Genomic DNA, 17668 nt, shown 5'->3' on the forward strand with positions numbered 1-17668 from the left:
CAAAGGGTTTATTTTATTATACCTGTAGTCAAATTCACTGATCTTCTCTTATGACATCTGGATTTTTAATCAGAGTCAGGAGGCCCTTTACTATGTGTAGTTTATAGAGGAATTCATTCTGTTTTATCCTCATATTTGTGTAGTTCTGTCAAGGAGGTATCCATCTGCAGTACCTTCATGAGAGCTTTTAATAGGAATGGTTGATAAATTCTTAGATGTAATCATATGTTTCTTCTTAAACCTATTAATATGGGGAAATATTTAGAATTTTTGCATCAGCATTCACAAATATTATGGGACTTTTATTTTCATGCTGTGTGTTTATCAGGTTCATATATCAGTGTTACACTTTAGAAAGTATTTGGAAGCTTTCCTTCATTTTCTGTACTCTGAAACAATATATATATAGTATTAAGACTCTCCAGTTTCTAAAAGGTTTTGGTAGAATTCCCCTGTGAAACTGACTGGATATGGCACTTTCTCTCAGGGTAATTCCTTGGTAACTTTCTCTACTGATTTTTTTTGGAAATCAGTGTGCGTAAGCTTTCTATTTCTGCTGAGATCAATTTTAGATAAACTGCATTTTGCAAGGAAGTTATCCATTTCATCTGGGTTTTGCAAATTCTTTGCATAGAAGTGTACCAAGTAGTCTATCATTATTTTAAAAATTTCCTTCACAGCACTTTCTCTTGTTGTTTCTTTTGTATGTTTGTGCTTTTTCTCTTTGCTCCCTAATTAAATGGTAGTTTGTCTATTTTATTTCTTTCATGTAACCAGCATTTTTATTATGTTAATTTGGTCTAGTATTTTACTGTTTTCTGCCTCATTAGTTTCTTTTATCTTTGTTATTTCCTTCCTCGTGCTTTCTTTGATTTACAGTCTTTTTTTTTTTTTAGCTTTTTCAATTGGTAGTCTGTGTATTTTTATTTTTATTGATCTATGTATTTAGACCTATAAATGTGTGCTCAGAAAAGTATATTTTCTATTGTCATGGTGTAGGGGTCTCTCTATATATACACAAAAGGACCTACCTTATGGATTGTTCTTCAGATTTTTTATATCCTTTCCTTTTAGTCCACTTTGGCTGTCATATGAACGTGGAATGTTAGACTCTCCCATCACTAATGTGTTTATATTTTCCCCTGCATATCTGGTAGTTTCTGTTTTATATGGGTGGTTGCTGTGGTATTTGTTACATAGTTTTCCATAATCGTTAAAACTTCATTATGAAATACAGCTTTTAGCATCATGAAGGATCCTTATTTGTCTCACGTAATGCTTTTTTAGCATTAATTATTCATTTTTCTGCTATCAGAATCATAACCCCTGCTTTCTTGGCGTTTACACTTACCTGGTAAATCTTTATTCATTCCTGTATTTTTCAGCCATTTCAATCACTGAATTTTAGATGTCTCTCTCTCTCTCTCTTTTTTTTTTTAGTTGCGTAGAGTTGGATTTTGCTTTCTAGGCCAATTTTGAATGTATTTTCTTTAAAGAGGCACGTTTTTTACTGTCATTTATCAATACAACTAATCTGTCTGTATTATCCCATATTGCAGTTATTGCCTGAATTACGTTGTACTGATTTTGTTGCTCTGTTCAGTGTGTCTGCTCTGCTTTTTCATTAATTATTTCAGTATTTAAGAATGTTTACATCTTATTTTTCCTGTGGTTTCCCTCGTATAACTGGTTTTGTTCTGGTTTAATACCTCTTTCTCTTACTCAAGCGTATGTTGTTTGGTGTGCCGGTTTGAACTGATTCCTAGCTGTCATGTATGTAAGTCATACGTTCTGTATACTGTATCTGTCTACTATTTTCTCATTCCCTCTTCATTCTCTCAGATTTGTATTCTATTTTGTCAGAACATAGGATGTCCGTATATTATTATTATTCAGCCGTGACTCTATCTGGGTCTTCGTGTGTAGTTAAATATACAAATCATTTACCATCACTGCCCTTGCCAGAGCTTTCCATTGTTCCAGTGTTGGCACATAGCTCATCCTCTGGTAAGTTCCTGAGCAAGGACATGTGTGTACAATATCTGTACACACGTAAGTCTGCTTTTCCATCTCTTTGATATAGGAAGGTCAGCTTGGCTGAGTAGAAAATCCTTGGTATGCACTTCCTTAAATTTTTTGAAGATGTTGTTCCACTGTTGTCCTGCTTTCTGTCCTGTTTTTGATAAGTCTGTTGCTAGCATGCTTCTCTTGCCTCCAGAAGTTATTTCATCTTTTTGCTTGGAGGCCATCTTCATTTGTAAAGTCTTATAGTTTTACTCGGAAATGTCTCAAAATTGATTATTTCTAGATAAATTCCCTGGTACCCACATGGTACCAGAAATGCAAGAGTTAGATTGTGGTTTTTTTAAGATTTTATTTATTTGAGAGGCAGAGTGAGTGAGAGAGAGAGTGCATGAGAAGGGGCAGAGGGAGAGGGAGAGGGAGAAGCAGGCTTCTTGCTGAGCAGGAAGCCCGAAGCAGGGCTCGATCCCAGGACCCCCCGGGATCATGACATGAGCCGAAAGCAGACGCTTCACCAACTGAGCCACCCAGATGCCCCACAAGAGTTAGATTTTATCTTACTTACAGAAATTTCCTTAGATAAGGTTTCAAATGTTATTTCTATTGTCTTATTTTTATTTCCTTCTTCAGAGACTTCAGTGATATGAATGTTGGGCTTCCATTAACCACAGCCACTGTCTTTTTATTGGTTTATGTCTCTGCTTCTTTGAAGTCTTCTGTGCCTCCTCTATTTTTTAATGAAGTGATGCTCACATAATGTAAATTGATTATTCTAAAGTCAAGCAATTTGGTGGCATTTAGCACATTCACAATGATGTGCCTGGTTTTTTTTGTTTTTTGTTTTTTTTAAAGATTTTATTTATTTATTTGAGAGAATGAAAGAGAACACAAGAGGGGGGAGGGTCAGAGGGAGAAGCGGACTCCCCGCTGAGCAGGGAGCCCGATGCGGGACTCGATCCTGGGACTCCAGGATCATGACCTGAGCCGAAGGCAGTCGCTCAACCAACTGAGCCACCCAGGCGCCCGATGTGCCTGTTGTTTATATCATATCTAACAATTTATTGCCAGATCCAAGGTCATATGATTTACCCCTAGGTCTTCTAAGAAACTTATGGTTTTAGCTCTTATATTTGTATAAGCTTTTATTTAGTTCTTGTATATGGTGTGAGGAGGGGGTCCAACTTCATTCTTTTGCCAACTTGTCCCAGCACAATTTGTCGAAGAGACTATTCTTTCCCATTGAATAGTTTGACACCATGTTGAAAATCAATTGACCATGTATGTGAGGGTTTATTTCTCGTGTCTCCATTCTATTCCATTGATCTGTATGTCTGTCCTTATGCCACTACCACATTGTTTTGATTACTGTAGCCCTGTGTAAGTTTTGAAAGTGGAAAATGTGAGTCTTCCAACTTTCTTTTCCAACACTGTCTTAGCAATTCAGGTCCCCTTGCAATTCTGTAAACATTGTAGGATCAATTTTCCCATCTCTATTTTTTAAAAAGGCCATTAGAATTTGGGTAGGGATTGCATTGACTCTGTAGATCACTGAGTAATACTGTCATCTTGACAGTAATAAATCTTCCAATCCATGAACATGGATGCTATTGTAAATGGGACTCAAAAATCATTTTCCTTCTCAGATTGTTCATTGCTCCTGGATAGAAACACATGATTTTCTGCATGTTGACCATGTGCCCTGCAACTTCACTGAACTCACTTAGTAGCTCTAGTAGTAGTTCTTCTTTTCTTTTTTTTTCCTTTTCTTTCTTTTGAGGATTCTTTGGGATTTTCTATATATAGGATTATGTCATCTGTGAATAAAAATAATTTTACTTCTTCCTTTCCAAAATAGATGCTATTTATTTATTTATTTATTTAGCCTAATTGCTATAGCTAAACCTTCCAGTACATTGTTGAAAAGCAGTGGTAAAAACAGGCATTCTTGGGCGCCTGAGTGGCTCAGTTGGTTAAGCGACTGCCTTCGGCTCAGGTCATGATCCTGGAGTCCCTGGATCGAGTCCCGCATCGGGCTCCCTGCTTGGCGGGGAGTCTGCTTCTCCCTCTCCCGCTCCCCCCTCTTGTGCTCTTTCTCTCTCTCACTCTCTCTCTCAAATAAATAAATAAAATCTTTAAAAAAAAAAAAAAAACAGGCATTCTTGTCCAGTTCCTGCTTTGAGGGGGCAAGTTTTCAGTCTTTTCACCATTGAGTATGATGGTAGCTGTAGGTTTCCCATAAATGTTCTTTATCATGTTGAGGAAGTTCCCTTCTATTCCTATTTTTCAAGGAATTTTTATCCTGAAAGGTCACTGGATATTGATTTCTGCCTTGGAGGTACTCGTGTGTTTTTTTTTTCCACTGTCTTTCAATGTGATGTATTTTTCTGATTGATTTTTCTTACATCAAATCACCCTTCCATTCTTGAGATAAATCCCACTTGGCCATGGTGCAAAATCTTCTTAATACACCGCTGGATTTGGTTTACTGGTATTTTGTTGAGAGGTTTTGTATCTCTAAGGATATTGGTGTCTAGCTTTCTTGTGGTATGCTTGTTTGGCTTTGACATCAGGGTAATACTAATTTTATAGAATGTATAGCAAAGTGTCCCCCCCTTCTTTTATGTTAGAGTTTGAGGATTGGTGTTAATTCATCTTTAAATGTTTGGTATAATTCACCAGTGAAGCCATCATTTCCTGGACTTCTCTTCCTTAGGAGTTTGTTGATAACTGATTCATTTTACTTGTTATGTATCTGTTCAGAATTTCTGTTTGTTCTTGAGTCAGTTTTGATACCTTTGTGTGTTTCTAAGAATTTGTCCACTTCATCTAGGTTATCTAATTTGTTGAAGTATGACTATTCATAGTATTCTCTTATAATTCTTTTTATTTCTGTAAGGTCAAGTGTAATATTCCTACTTTCATTTACTATGTTATTTATATTCATTGTCTCTAATTCTTTTCTTAGTCATTCTAGCTAAAAGTCCGTCGATTTTGTTGATTGTTTCAAAAATAGCCGACTTTTTGTTGAGTCTGTTGTTTTCCTATTTTCTTGCATCTCTCACCAGTCTCATATTTATTATTTGCTTCTTTTGGCTAACTGTGGGTTTACTTTCCTTTCCTTTTTCTAGTTCCCTAAGCTGTAAAGTTAGGTTAGTGGAGATCTTTTTTCTTCTTAATGTGGAAATTTTCTCTGAGCACTGCCTTCATTGCATCCATGTCTGGGTATGTTGTGTTTTCATTTTCATTCATCTCAAAGTATTTCCTAATTTCCCTTACTATGTCTTCTTTGACCCACTAGTTTTTTTTTTTTTTTTTAAGATTTTATTTATTTATTTGAGAGAGAGAATGAGGGAGAGCATGAGAGGGAAGAGGGTCAGAGGGAGAAGCAGACTCCCCGCTGAGTAGGGAGCCCGATGCGGGACTCGATCCTGGGACTCCAGGATCATGACTTGAGCTGAAGGCAGTCACTTAACCAACTGAGCCACCCAGGCGCCCAACCCACTAGTTTTTAAACAGTGTTTGAGTTATTTAATTTCCACATATTTGTTAGTTTTCCTTCTATTATTGATTTCTTGCCTCCTTCTATTTTGGTTAGAGAAGATACTTCATATGATTTTAATTTTTAAAATTTACTGAGACTGCCTTGTGGCCTAACATGTGGTCCATCTTGGATTCTATTCCATATGAACTTGAGAAGAATGTGTATTCTGCTATTGTTGGGTGGAGTGTCCTCTATATATTTGTTAAGTGTAGTCGGTTTATGGTGTTGTTCAAGTTTTCTCTTTCCTTGTTGATCTTCCATCAGGTCCTTCTATCCATTACTGAGTGTGAGGTATTGAAGTCTGCAACTATTATTAGAGAACTGTCAGTGTCTCCCCTCGATTCTGTCAATGTTTGCTTCATATATTTTGGAAGCCTGTGGTTCGAAGTATATATATTTGTATTTGCTATGTCTTCTTGATGAATTGACTCTTTCCTCAATATATAGTGTCCTTTGTCTCCTGTAACAATTTTTGACTTAAAGTCTATTTTCCATGGTATTAGTACACCACCCCAGCTCTCTGTTGGATATTATTTGCATAGAATACCATTTCCCATTCTTTCACTTTCAATCTGTTTGTGTCTTTAGATCTAAAATGAGTGTCTTGTAGGCAGTGTAAGTTGTATAATTTCTTTTTATCCATTCTGCCAATATCTTTTGATTGAAGAATGTAATCCATTTACATTTAGTGTAATTACTGACCAGGAAGGGCTGCCATTTTGCTATTTTTTTTTTTGTATGTCTTATACCTTTGTTTGTTTCTCATTCCTCTTTTACTGCCTTCCCTTGTGTTTAACTAATTTTTTAGTAGGGTACAATTATTCTCTTCTCAGTCCTGTTATGTATATATTTTTTAGATATTTTCTTGTTACCATGAGTATTACATTTAACATCCTAAACTTAGAAAGCTATACTTTGAACTGATACCAACAGCTTCAATAGCATACAAAACACAGCTTCTGTAGAGCTCCCCTTCATGTTGTTGTCACAAATTATATCTTTATACATTGTATTCCCAGTTACACAGATGTATAATTGTTGTTTTATGTATTTGTTTTTTAAGTCATATAGGAAATGAAGGGAAGTTATAAACTAAAAGTACAATGATACTGGTTTTTATGTTTCCCCATGCAGTTACCTTTTCTGGAATTCGTTATTTCTTTGTGTGAGTTTGATTTACTTTCTAGTGTCCTTTCACTTTGGCCTGAAGAACTCTCTTCAGCATTGTTTGTAGGGTAGGTCTATAGTGATGAACTCCCTCAGCTTTTGTTTCTCTGGGAATATCTTCATTTTCCCTTCAGTGTTTTTTATTTTATTTTGTTTTAATTATGGTATAGTTAACATACAGTGTTATATTAGTTTCACGTGCACAGTAGTGTCCCTCTATTGTCAAAAGATAATTTTCCTAGATATAAAATTCTCGACTCATTTTTCTCCCAGCACTTTAAAAATGTCATCCCATTCCCTTCTGGCCTCCATGCTTTCTGATTAAAAACCTGACGTTAATCTTACTGTGTGTTCCCCTGTGTGATCAGTCATTTCTCTCTCATGTATAGATTACATGCCTTCAAGAAATTTGGAAGTTGCCAGCTAATATTTTCTCAAATATTCTTCCTGCCCCTTTCTCACCTCTCCTTCTGGGATTCCAATTATGGATATCTTAGTACGCTTGATGGTATCCCACAGGTTCTTAGGGTCTGCTCCTTATTCCTTCAGATTGTTTTTCCTTCCATTCCTTAGATCAGATAATTTCAATTGATTGACCTATCTTCGTGTTCACCGATTCTTCTGCCTGTTCAAATATGCTAATGAAACCCTCTACTGAGTTTTCCATTTCAGATATTATGCTTTGCAGTTCCAGAATGTCTGTTTAATGTATCTTCATTTATATTCTCTATTTGTTCATGTATTGTCCTCCTGGTTTCCTTCATGCTCTGCCTACGATTTCCTTCAGTTCTTTTGAGCATATCTGAGAAAGTGGATTGAAAGTCTCTGTCTAGTAAGTTCAATGTCTGTGCCTCCTCAGGAACATTATCTGCTCATTTCTTCTGTGAGTGGGCCATCCTCTCTGTTTCTTTACATGTTTCATAACTTCTTGGAAACTAGATATTCTAAACATTATATGTAGTATCCCCAGATAGCAGGTTCTTTCCCTTCCTGAAGACTGTTTTTATCTTGCTGTGGGCTACGCTTTTTAGTGACTTCTAACCTATTTTTGTGAAATCTGTAAACTTTGTCATGTTTGGTGTCTGAAGTCCCTGTTCCTTCCGCTCCTGCTCAGCTTGTATTTTGACAAAAGGTTCCTTGAGTGCCAAGGGTCAGGAAAACAGAGGGAGAAGAGGGGGAGAGGGAAAAAATAAAAGAATTCTTCCAGTCTTTGCAGGTTGGCTTTGTGCGGGGGCACTGGGACATCTGTCCAGGCTGTTTACAACTCTGCCTTAGTCTTCACTTCCTGTTGGAGATGGGCAGAGAGCGCAGCCGGAGGGGACTTTTCAACACATGCATCCTGCCCTGGGCATGAGCTCGGCCTTCTCAGTTCCTCAGTGTATACAGTGGCCTGATTTGTCCAGAGGGAACGATTTCTCCAGCTTTTCCTCCCAGGCTTTCTGTGCTCTTCTGTGTACCCCCATGACAACCTCTCCCCATGTGGCTTTTGTTGGACTCCCTCACGGTGTTTTCAAGGAATGCCCATCAGCTTTCAGTTCTCTGCTCCTTCCAGAACCAAGGATCAGGGCCCCACGCCAGAAATGTGGACTGCCATCGTCAAGCTGCCACCGAGTGGGGGTCGGGGTGTTCCGAGGGCAAGTAAAAATGCCACCGTGCCCCTACCACTTTCACGTGGCCTCTTTCCTGACTGTTCTCTAGTTCTGACAGGTTTGGGCTTGATTTTTCGATGCTTCTGTGAGGGGAAGGGTCCTTGGAGGTACATACTCCTCTGTTTTTGCTGAGTTCACTCACTTCCCTCCGAACCTTTGACAGAGCATCTTAAACCTCCATCTGCTGACTCTGTAGCCAGAGGCTGGCAGTGATGGGAGGTGGTTAGAGCGCTGTTCGAATCTGGCCCATTTCTACACTCACAGGCGATCAGAAGGCCGTGGTGTTCTGTCTCCTCATGCTGCCAAAGGCATGCTCCATCTATGGTTTTACCTGCACTTCTTGGTTTTAGAGTTTGGGGGAGGTTTGAGACCAGAGGGAGGGGAGCAGCATGCCGCTGGTCTCTGGGCCTGGCTGGACGTCTGCTGGAGGCAATGCCTTTTCCTCCATGCGCCCGTCTAAGCCATCAGCAGATTCTCAGCTCTCCAGACCTCGCCCACCTCTGGCCTCCCCGGCAGCCCCCTTCCCCGGCCACACTGCTGCTGTCTCTTCGCCTGGGTGGTTGGCCTTCCCTCTTCACTGGTCATTCAGTTTCTGTCCCTGCCTCCTCCTGTCCATTCTTCACACAGCAACCCAAGGGAATTCTTTCAATATAAAGTGGACCTTGCTGCTCTCCTACTTAAAATGCTCCCATGGCTTCCTGTCACCGTGTCTTGGGTCAGTTCCACTGGATACAGAGCCCAATTCAGGAATCCTTGTGCAGTGCACTTTATTGAGGGTGAGCTCCGTGGCGGGCAGCTGGGAAGCTGCATAGAGCACTCCTCAGAGCTGCCCCAGCAGCTGCTAAGGGAGCTAGGGTATTGATCTCTCTGCCGGGGGCGCTTCCCTGCAGGGGGTCCACCCCGCTCTCACTTCTGGCCCAGCCCGTGTGTGGCTGCACAGGCCCCGAGGTCAGAGAGAGTGCTCACATAAGTAGCAGGTCCCAGAGAGTAGGGACGGCGTATGTCGTTTACCGCTGTGTCCCCTCTGGGAAGCTCTGCCGAGCTGCCTGACCCACGCAGGGCTTCGAGAACATCAGCCCAGTGGCCCCCGGTCTCTGGAACCGACCAGTTCTTAAGTAAAGCATCATCCTGTTTGCCCATGTGTTCTCTGATGATTGGAAATTCCTCATGTTCAACCAGTTTGACTCCTGGGCCCACGAAGAGGCCGGCAGCATTGGAATGGGGCCCCTGCGGCCATAGCGGGCAGATGCCCCTACGTCTTTTCACGACACAGTGGGTCTGTGCGAACTTGGGGGAATGCAGTGGTGGGGGGCAGCTGTAGCCGAGTTCCCCTCAGGGTCTGCTGCCCTCTCCCTGCCTCCCAGCCCTCCTGCAGCCAGCAGGGACGGGGTGGGGGAGCCAGGCTGAGTTGATTATTTTTGACATCAGTTGTTAACATAATTTTTACGTTAAGCCTCCCCCCAGCTCTGGGGTGGCTCTGACTGTGTCCAGGCTCCAGCTTGGGGAGCCGTGGGGAGCCTCTCAGCCCCAGATCTGGCCTGGCTGGGAGGCGGCCTGGGAAGGGACCTGCGTTTCTCAAGCCCGCGCCCTCGGGGCCTGGGGGTGGGGCCCCAGCAGATGTCTGGATTTGGTAGCCAGGGCCTGGAGCCGGATGCTGAGAACGAGGCCTGCAACTCATTTCCCCATTAAACATTCTGAGAACATCTGCACCGGTTTCCAAGGCTTCTCCCTCACTAATTGCTCTGATTATTGTGTGAAGTGAGGCTCTGGCACGTTTCCGCGATGTTGTGATGAAGGTGAAAAGATCGCTCTTAATTAGATTAAAAACATTTTTTTCTTCCTCTGTAATTTTGCCTTGAAAATCAAGGCCACTTTTTTGTTTTCTTCATCCAAAGACCTCCAGAAACTTTCCTCCCCACCTCTCCAGAGGTTTCTTGGGAATGTCCTGTGAGCTCAGCTCTTGGAGAAGACAGTGCTTAGCCCAGATTCCATTGTATATTAGCGTTTCCCGGGGCTGTTCTTGCTGCCGGGAACCAGCCCCTGAAACTGTGTCCTGGGAGGCTCGGACAGTGACTTCCTGGAGCATGGGGACCCCAAAGGGTCGCAGAGTTGTGTGGGTGGCTGTGTTGCTCTCTTTTTGCTTCCTGTACGCGCTCGGGCCTGACCCTGCCCTGGTGCTGTGGCCACCCATCCTCCCCAGCGCCCCCGCCATTCAGACCCCACCCCTGGGCGCACAGCTCGTGTGTGCGGGGGCCAGGGAGCTCTGGTGGGAGGGGAGGCACGGGGTGAGGGTCCTCCGTGTGCTCCACTCGGGGTCCCCAGGATGGGCCAGGACGCCCAAGGTCGCCTTTGCCCTTGACTCCCTGGTGGCTGTTCTGCTCATGTCAACTCTATCTGCACATCCCCAACTGGACAGGAGGTCCGGCATGTTCCACGGTCGGCGCCAGTCATCCCATCACGTGGGGTACAGACAGGGCCTCGCGGAAGGGGTGGAGAGGGCGGATGAGCATCCCAGCAGGAGAAGGCCAGCCACTGGCTTTCAGGAGCCCCTTCGTCCCCTGTGCGTCCCCGAGCTCTCCTGGGACCTCGACCCCCCAGATCCCTCCCTTCATTCAGGCTCATGTCTCACCGCCGTTTGTCACACACATTCCCGAGGGCACTGTCCTGGTAACAAACGATGGAACCCCAAACTCAAGCTAGCTGAAGCACAAAAGGGACATTTTTTGGCTCGTACATCTGGACCCAGCTGTTTCAGACACAGCTGGACCCGGGGCTGGGATGATCTCGCTTGCTTGTTCTCACTCTCCCCCTCTTGTGCTCTCCCCCCACCCGCCTTGCTCCCTCTTCTGTTCTCCCGCTCCCTCTCCTCACTGCCCCCCACCCCACCCCGTGCACAGGCCCTGGGGACAGGGTCGGGATGGGGACAGCTGTAGCCTCAGGCAGCCCTTTCCCAAGGGGACAAGATGGCCACCAGCTCAGCAAACCTGGCAGACAGAGGCTGTCTCTTTCCCCCCTTGTTCCTGCCGGAGTCTGGGGCCAGGATCTCGTTGGCCCCAGCCAGGGTACGAGCCATCCCCAGACCTGGGCCATGGGCCCCTGTTGGGGACAGCCCTTGGGTGCCCGAGCCCTGTGGCCTGGGAGTGGGGAAGGGGCAGCTCCCTGAGGACGATTCAAGAAGCTCTTCCCAAAGCCCAGGCCTGGCTGCCGGGCAGGCGAAAACAACAGGTGTCCCCTCAAGCAAGGTATTTTCCTGGCGGAACTGGGTACCAGCTGGGAATACAGCCCCGCTCCACCGCTCGCCCTGTTCCTTGCAGCTGTTGTGGGGACGGCTTCTGCGCTTTCTGTCCATGCTCCTTACTCCTCGCCTCTGAGTGCAGACACAGGTGGCGGCTGGGCTGGCTTGGGCTCTGCGGGCCGGGCACAGGCAGCTGTCCGCATGCCCGGGGAGGGGGTTCCCGTTCACGGTGCTGGATCTGCAGGGCTTTGGCAAATCCGCCAAGAGGGCTGGATTTCGGGGGGGGGAGGAGGCTCTGGCTCGGGAAGGACAGGGGCAGCTTCTGTTTATCCCCGTGGGACAGGCCGGCCCAGGGACCAAGTCTGTGCCTGAGCACCAAGGGCCGGGGCCGGGCACACGGGAGCCCCATGCCCGCCTACCCCAGACAGAGAGAGCTGGCAGAGGGCACGGGTTACCCCTGGGGGGCTACACAGGACTTTAATCAGTCACGAGGGGTGGTGGGGAAGTTACCAGGGAGACTGTCCCCAGGGTGGAGGGCAGGGGGCAGTGGGGCCGGGGGAGGGAGGGTGGGCTGAAGCCTGGCTGTGGGTCTGACTTGCTGCTGGAGGTCCCACTCGTCTGCAGGACCCAGGGCACAACGTGTCGCCCTTCCGACCCTCAGTCTGCTCCTCTAGAATCAGGGACGGAGGCCGCCGCCCTATGGCGCTCTTGTGATGATGGAGCAGGGTCACCCTCAAGCCGCAGAGGGGGAATGCGACCCTCCTCCTGCATCTCGGGGGAGCCAGACGAGTCCTGGTGTTGGGGTTGACCCAGCCTGGCCATGTGAGCGAGGGGACACGTAGGGAGCCAAGGGAGGCGAGGGTCGGCGCCGCCGGGAGGGAGGCCTGGGGCGCGTGTATGGCAGGCTGCGGCTCGGGCCCCGAGGGGGGCGCTTCTGGCAAGGTGGGGGCCCGAAGGGCACAGGGTAGGAGCCTTCCACAAACAGCTGCCTCCCCAGCGTGCAGAGGTGCCGTCCCAACTGGAAAACACGACGTGTGAAGGAAGGACACGAAAGTCACTCAACATCTCTTCACCCAAACCCAGACACAGTTAACATTTCGGTCTATTTCCTTCCAGTCTTTCTTCTGTGCCCGTATATTTTTTTTAAAGGAACTTGACATTGGCCTCCCGAGCCCGGCTGCCGGCCGGGAAGGAAGCTGCTGTGTTCGGTTCTGTTCTCCGGAGGGAGGGCGCGGCTTGGCAGCCCATGTCACCAGCTGTGCCGGTCGCCACGCCAGAGGCTGCGCTCGCCATCCCAGACCTCCCATTTTCCTAGAAAACAAAATTGTTTTGTTCTGCCCTGAACACTTCGGCCCAGATTCTGGCCTTGACAAGGCAAAGCAGCAAGGAATGACAGCATCAGAACATGGGGCCGTCTTCACGCAAGTGCGACTTCCTCGTCGCCGGGACACCGCGGGCTCTTCCCCGGGGCCCGGGCCTCCTGGGGGCCGGGTGTCCTGGCAGTGCTGCCCAGGCGGGTGCACGGTGGGCTCGTGGGCTCGGCCTGCTCCGTGGCTGGGAGGCCAGGGCTGTGGGTTGGCTTGTCCCATCTCGGGCTCCTTGGAGGGTGGGGGCCACAAGCCGGCTCTCCTGGGCCCCGGCACCTGCCCCCGAGCCCGTGCCTGAAGGGGGCAGCGTGCGGCCGTATCTGCTGAGGACGCGAGGCCCCATCTCCCAGACTCCCTGCACCTCCGGCTGCAGCTGTGACAGCCGCGGGAATCGGGGGGTGGTCCGCGGCCCCCCGGCCACTGCCTGCCCGCGACGGGGGAGGGAGGCAGACCCCGAAGTCTCTGACACAGACACCGGGCAGAGCGGTTTGGAAAAACACACCTGTGGAGCCTCTCTTTGCCCCTCGCTGCGGGGCCCCTCGTGCTGTTCCCAGGATTAAACCAATCAGCACACATTCTTCTCTGACAGGTGCGGGCCCCTCCCGCTGTGGGCAGCCAACGGATGTGCACAGTTTAATTTCCTAAAACACCAGCGCTGGGCCTTTCCCAGGGGTCAGGTGGCTCCCCCCACCCCCCACCGCCCAGCCCACGGGCTCTGGAGATGGCACTCGTCATCCCGGGCGTTTAGAAAGCAGCCCCGCTTTCCAGCCACCATCCTGCCCTTCTTTCCTTCTGTATACAAGTGATGCAGATGTAAAAATATGTATTTGTGTTCTTTTTCCTTTTCTCCTTCTTCTTTTTTTTTCTTTTTTGAAAGAACATTTGAATCCTGGACAGAGTTTCAGCTCTGTCACTTGACAACTGTATAATATAACCCAGGGTACTTGAATCTCAGCCCCGAGTCTCTAAAATGGAGGCGGCCAGCTCCCGGGCCTGTGAGCCTTTGAATGTCCTCGCATTCCTCGAGGCTTACCGGTCACTTTCCTGTGCTCTCTGGGAATGTCATGGGCAGAGAACTCTTCTCCCTGGTGTGACTAAGTCATGTCTGCGCAGTTTCCTGCTGGAAGTCTGCCCCTCACCCCCACGGGCCGTGAGCTCCCCGCGTTTGTTTACATCTCCCTGATTGCGAGGCAGGCACAACACTTTTGCGCGTGTCCTCCAGCCATCCGGATCCTTCTTTGCCGACGTGCTTCGTTGCTGCCCACTGTTCATTATGTGCTTTATATTTTCCCTGTTGATTTGCATGAGTTCTTTCTCTGTGGTGCGTGCGCCTCTTCCGTGGTCATCTTTTCACTCCTGAAGGTGTTGTTTGCTGATGAGGCCTTGATTTTAAGTGCGGTCGAATCCATCGGCCTTTTCCCATACAGATATTGTTGAAGTCTTAGGAAACCCTTCCAAACTCCGAGGTCATGGAGATTCTTCTAGATTCTTCTAGATTCTTCTAGGTTCAGTTCTAAAGGCTTTAGAGTTTTTGCTTTTCTCCGTTAAGTCTTCAATCGCCCAGAATGCCAAGGATGAATTTTTGGTATACAGCAGGAGGGGTCCAATTTAACGTTTCTCCCACGTGGACAGTCGACTGTCCCCGAACACCCTCTCCCACCCTGTGTTGGCCACCTCGGATTCGGGGCGAGCGTCCCTGGCCATGCGGGCTATTTCCCGATGCGCCATCCTGTCCTGCCGGCCCGGCCACCTCTCTGTATCTGCAGCACCCATCTCACAGGCCACGGCTTTGTAAGAAGTGTGGGTGTCTGGTAGAGCGAATGCTCTTAGCTCACTGTTCTTCGAGAATATTGGCAATATTGTGAGAAACCTGGCTCTGGTTATCAATAATTTATTTACTTATTTGTTTAACCCGTAGTTTCCCTACGAGAAGCAAAATTACCAACTAGAGCCCTATGTTTATGACAGTCTAAAGATGGTTTCCCAAGGCTCAGGAACCTTCTCCCCATCCGTTCCATGGCATGTGGTATGATGTCATACATTCGTCACACAGAATTCACTTGTCCCAGTCTGCTCTCATTCCTAGGATCCTGCAATAGGCTGGTTGATGTGGGTTTTTTTGGTTTTGTTTGTTTGTTTTAGTTTGCATACAATAGAATTCATTCTTGGAGAGAGACAGTTCTGTGGGTTTTGACAAATGCCTGGAATCACGTATCTACCACCAGAGCATCACCGAGAGAAGTTCCACAGGCCTAGAAATTCCCTGATGCAACCCTTTGGAAGTCAAATACTCCCCCTCCCATAAACACGAGCAGCCATTGATCTGTTTTATGTCCTTGCAGTTTTGCCTTTTCCAGAATGTCATAGAAATGGAATCATAGAACATGTAGCCTCTTACATCTGGCTTCTTTCACTGCTTTAGCAAAATGCATGTGAGAGTCACCCATGTTGCTCCACGAATTATTAGTTCATTTCTTCTGGTTGCTGGGCGGTGTTCCATCGTCTGGCTATAACACCGTTCATTTACCCATTCACCCACTGAGGGATGTCTTGGCTGTTTCTAGGTTTGGGCGATTGTGAGTGAAGTGGCTGTGCACATTTATGTACAGCTTTTTGTGAACGTAAATTTTTGATTCACTTGGGTAAATATCTGGGAGAAGGACTGCTGGGTCACACGGCAGGTGCACGGTTAGCTTTATGAGACACTGCCAAACTCGTTTCCAGCATGGCCGCATCATTCCTCGCTCCCACCGGGGGCAGTGAGCTCCACTTGCTCCACGTCCTCCTGAGTGCATGGCGTTGTCAGGCCTCAAGTTTTGTTTAACAAAATTTAGCCATTCCAGAGGGGTGCCTGGGTGGCTCAGTCAGTGAAGCATCTGCCTTTGGCTTGGGTCATGATCCAGGGCCCAGAGATCGAGTCCCGCATCAGGCTGCCTGCTCAGTGGGCAGTCTGCTTCTCTCTCTGCCCCCCGCCCTGTGTTCTCTCTCTCGCTCTGCTCTCTGTCTCTCAAATAAATAAATAAAATCTTAAAAAAACAAAATTGAGCCATTCCAGCAAAGGTGTCATGGTCGCTCACTGTGGATTTATTTACCTTGCATTTCCCTAACAACTACTGATGTTGACCAAACTGAGCATCTTTTGCCATGCTTGCTTGTAATCCATTTCTTAGATTGGGTTGGTGGCTTTCCTGCTGTCAAGTTGCAGGAGTTCTTTATATATTCTAGATACAAGTCCTTGGCCAAATAGGAGATGTGGAAACACCTTCTCCAAGTCTGTAGCTTATCTCTGTTTCCCTTAGCAGTGTCTTCTGCAGAGCAAATATCTTTAATTTTGATAAAGTCCAGTTTGTCAATTTCTTCCTCTCACCGATTGAGCTTGTAGCGTTGTACTTCAAAACTCATTGCCGAATCCAAGGTCCAGAGATAATCTTCTGTGTCTTCCTCAAGAAATTTTATATTTTGTTTCTTACGTTAATTTCTTAAGATTGCGCACAGTACTTTTACACTTCCAGATTGTTGGTGAATGCCCAGAATGTTAGGCATAAATGTTAAATGCATTAAAATTTACACACACAACATTCATACATTTATATCACAGGTAAATTTAAGAGGCAGTTATGTTCCTTTGAAGTGGGAAAATCTTCCTTTAACATAAAGCAAAAGATAGGTATATCACTGTAGACACATAAAACATTTTCTATGATAAACACAACCACACTCAAAGGCTAAAAGACCAAAGATAGACTGGGGAAGATTTCTCTACCTTACATGACAAAGGGTTAATATCTTTAATTGGTGAACAATTCCTACAAGTTGACAAGTAGAAATGAGCAAAAGATATGAACAGGCAATTCAGTTCTGCAAGAGGAAGTCCAAACGGCCTCCAAGCCACAAAAGGCCTTCAGCATAAAAGGAAAAAAATAAAAGCACCCTTGTCTTCCTCCGTGCCTGGCGGGCCCTGGGAAGGGCACCAGCAGCTGCTGTGGGCATGGACGTGGGCTAGCGTCACATTCACACACTGCTGGTGAAGTCTGAATTGCTACAGCTTCTTGGGAAAACACTTCCAATTACCTGGGAAGCACCCTCACACCTGACCCCAGTGTCAGGTTTTCTTACAAATGGGTGGCGTGTTGGGGCACCTGAGTGGCTCAGTCGTTAAGCATCTGCCTTTGGCTCAGGTCATGATCCCAGGGTCCTGGGATCGAGCCCCGCATCAGGCTCCCTGCTCCATGGGAAGCCTGCTTCTCCCTCTCCTGCTCCCCCTGCTTGTGTTCCCTCTCTCGCCGTGTCTTTCTCTGTCAAATAAATAAATAAAATCTTTAAAAAACTAACAAACCAACAAAAAAAACCACAAATGGGTGGCACATCATCGCCTCAAAGCAGTGGCTTAAAGCCAGGGGAGCCTCAGCAAACATCCACCACGGAGTGGCTGAGTGAACTGTGGCAGACGTAAGCCACGGACGATTGTCCCAACTACCAAAGCATAGTTCCCCATCTGTACACCTGTAGAAAGTTGAGATGAGCGTGCTGCAGCGTGATGGGGGCAGAGCAGACACATGCATATATAAAAAAGAGAGTCTCACCTGGTGTCAGCTGTACGATGAGCAGAGAGCGATGAGCTAGGAATCCACTGGGCAGTTGACACAGATGACCTTGGAGGAGGCGGGCCTTCGTGAATCTTTGAGTT

The 17668-nt window shown here is 46.6% G+C and overlaps 1 protein-coding gene across 2 annotated transcripts in view; it reads left to right on the top strand.

Annotated features, from left to right (window-relative positions):
- The window catches only part of KCNQ1 (potassium voltage-gated channel subfamily Q member 1), a 322171-nt gene that overhangs the window by 126792 nt on the left and 177711 nt on the right, over nucleotides 1-17668 (top strand). The gene's annotated exons all lie outside the window — the stretch shown is intronic.

This window comes from Mirounga angustirostris, unplaced genomic scaffold, assembly GCF_029215605.1.
Source record: "Mirounga angustirostris isolate CCGP_5_RB_7025 unplaced genomic scaffold, mMirAng1.0.hap1 SCAF_13, whole genome shotgun sequence".
In the NCBI taxonomy this organism is placed as follows: Eukaryota; Metazoa; Chordata; class Mammalia; order Carnivora; family Phocidae; genus Mirounga; species Mirounga angustirostris.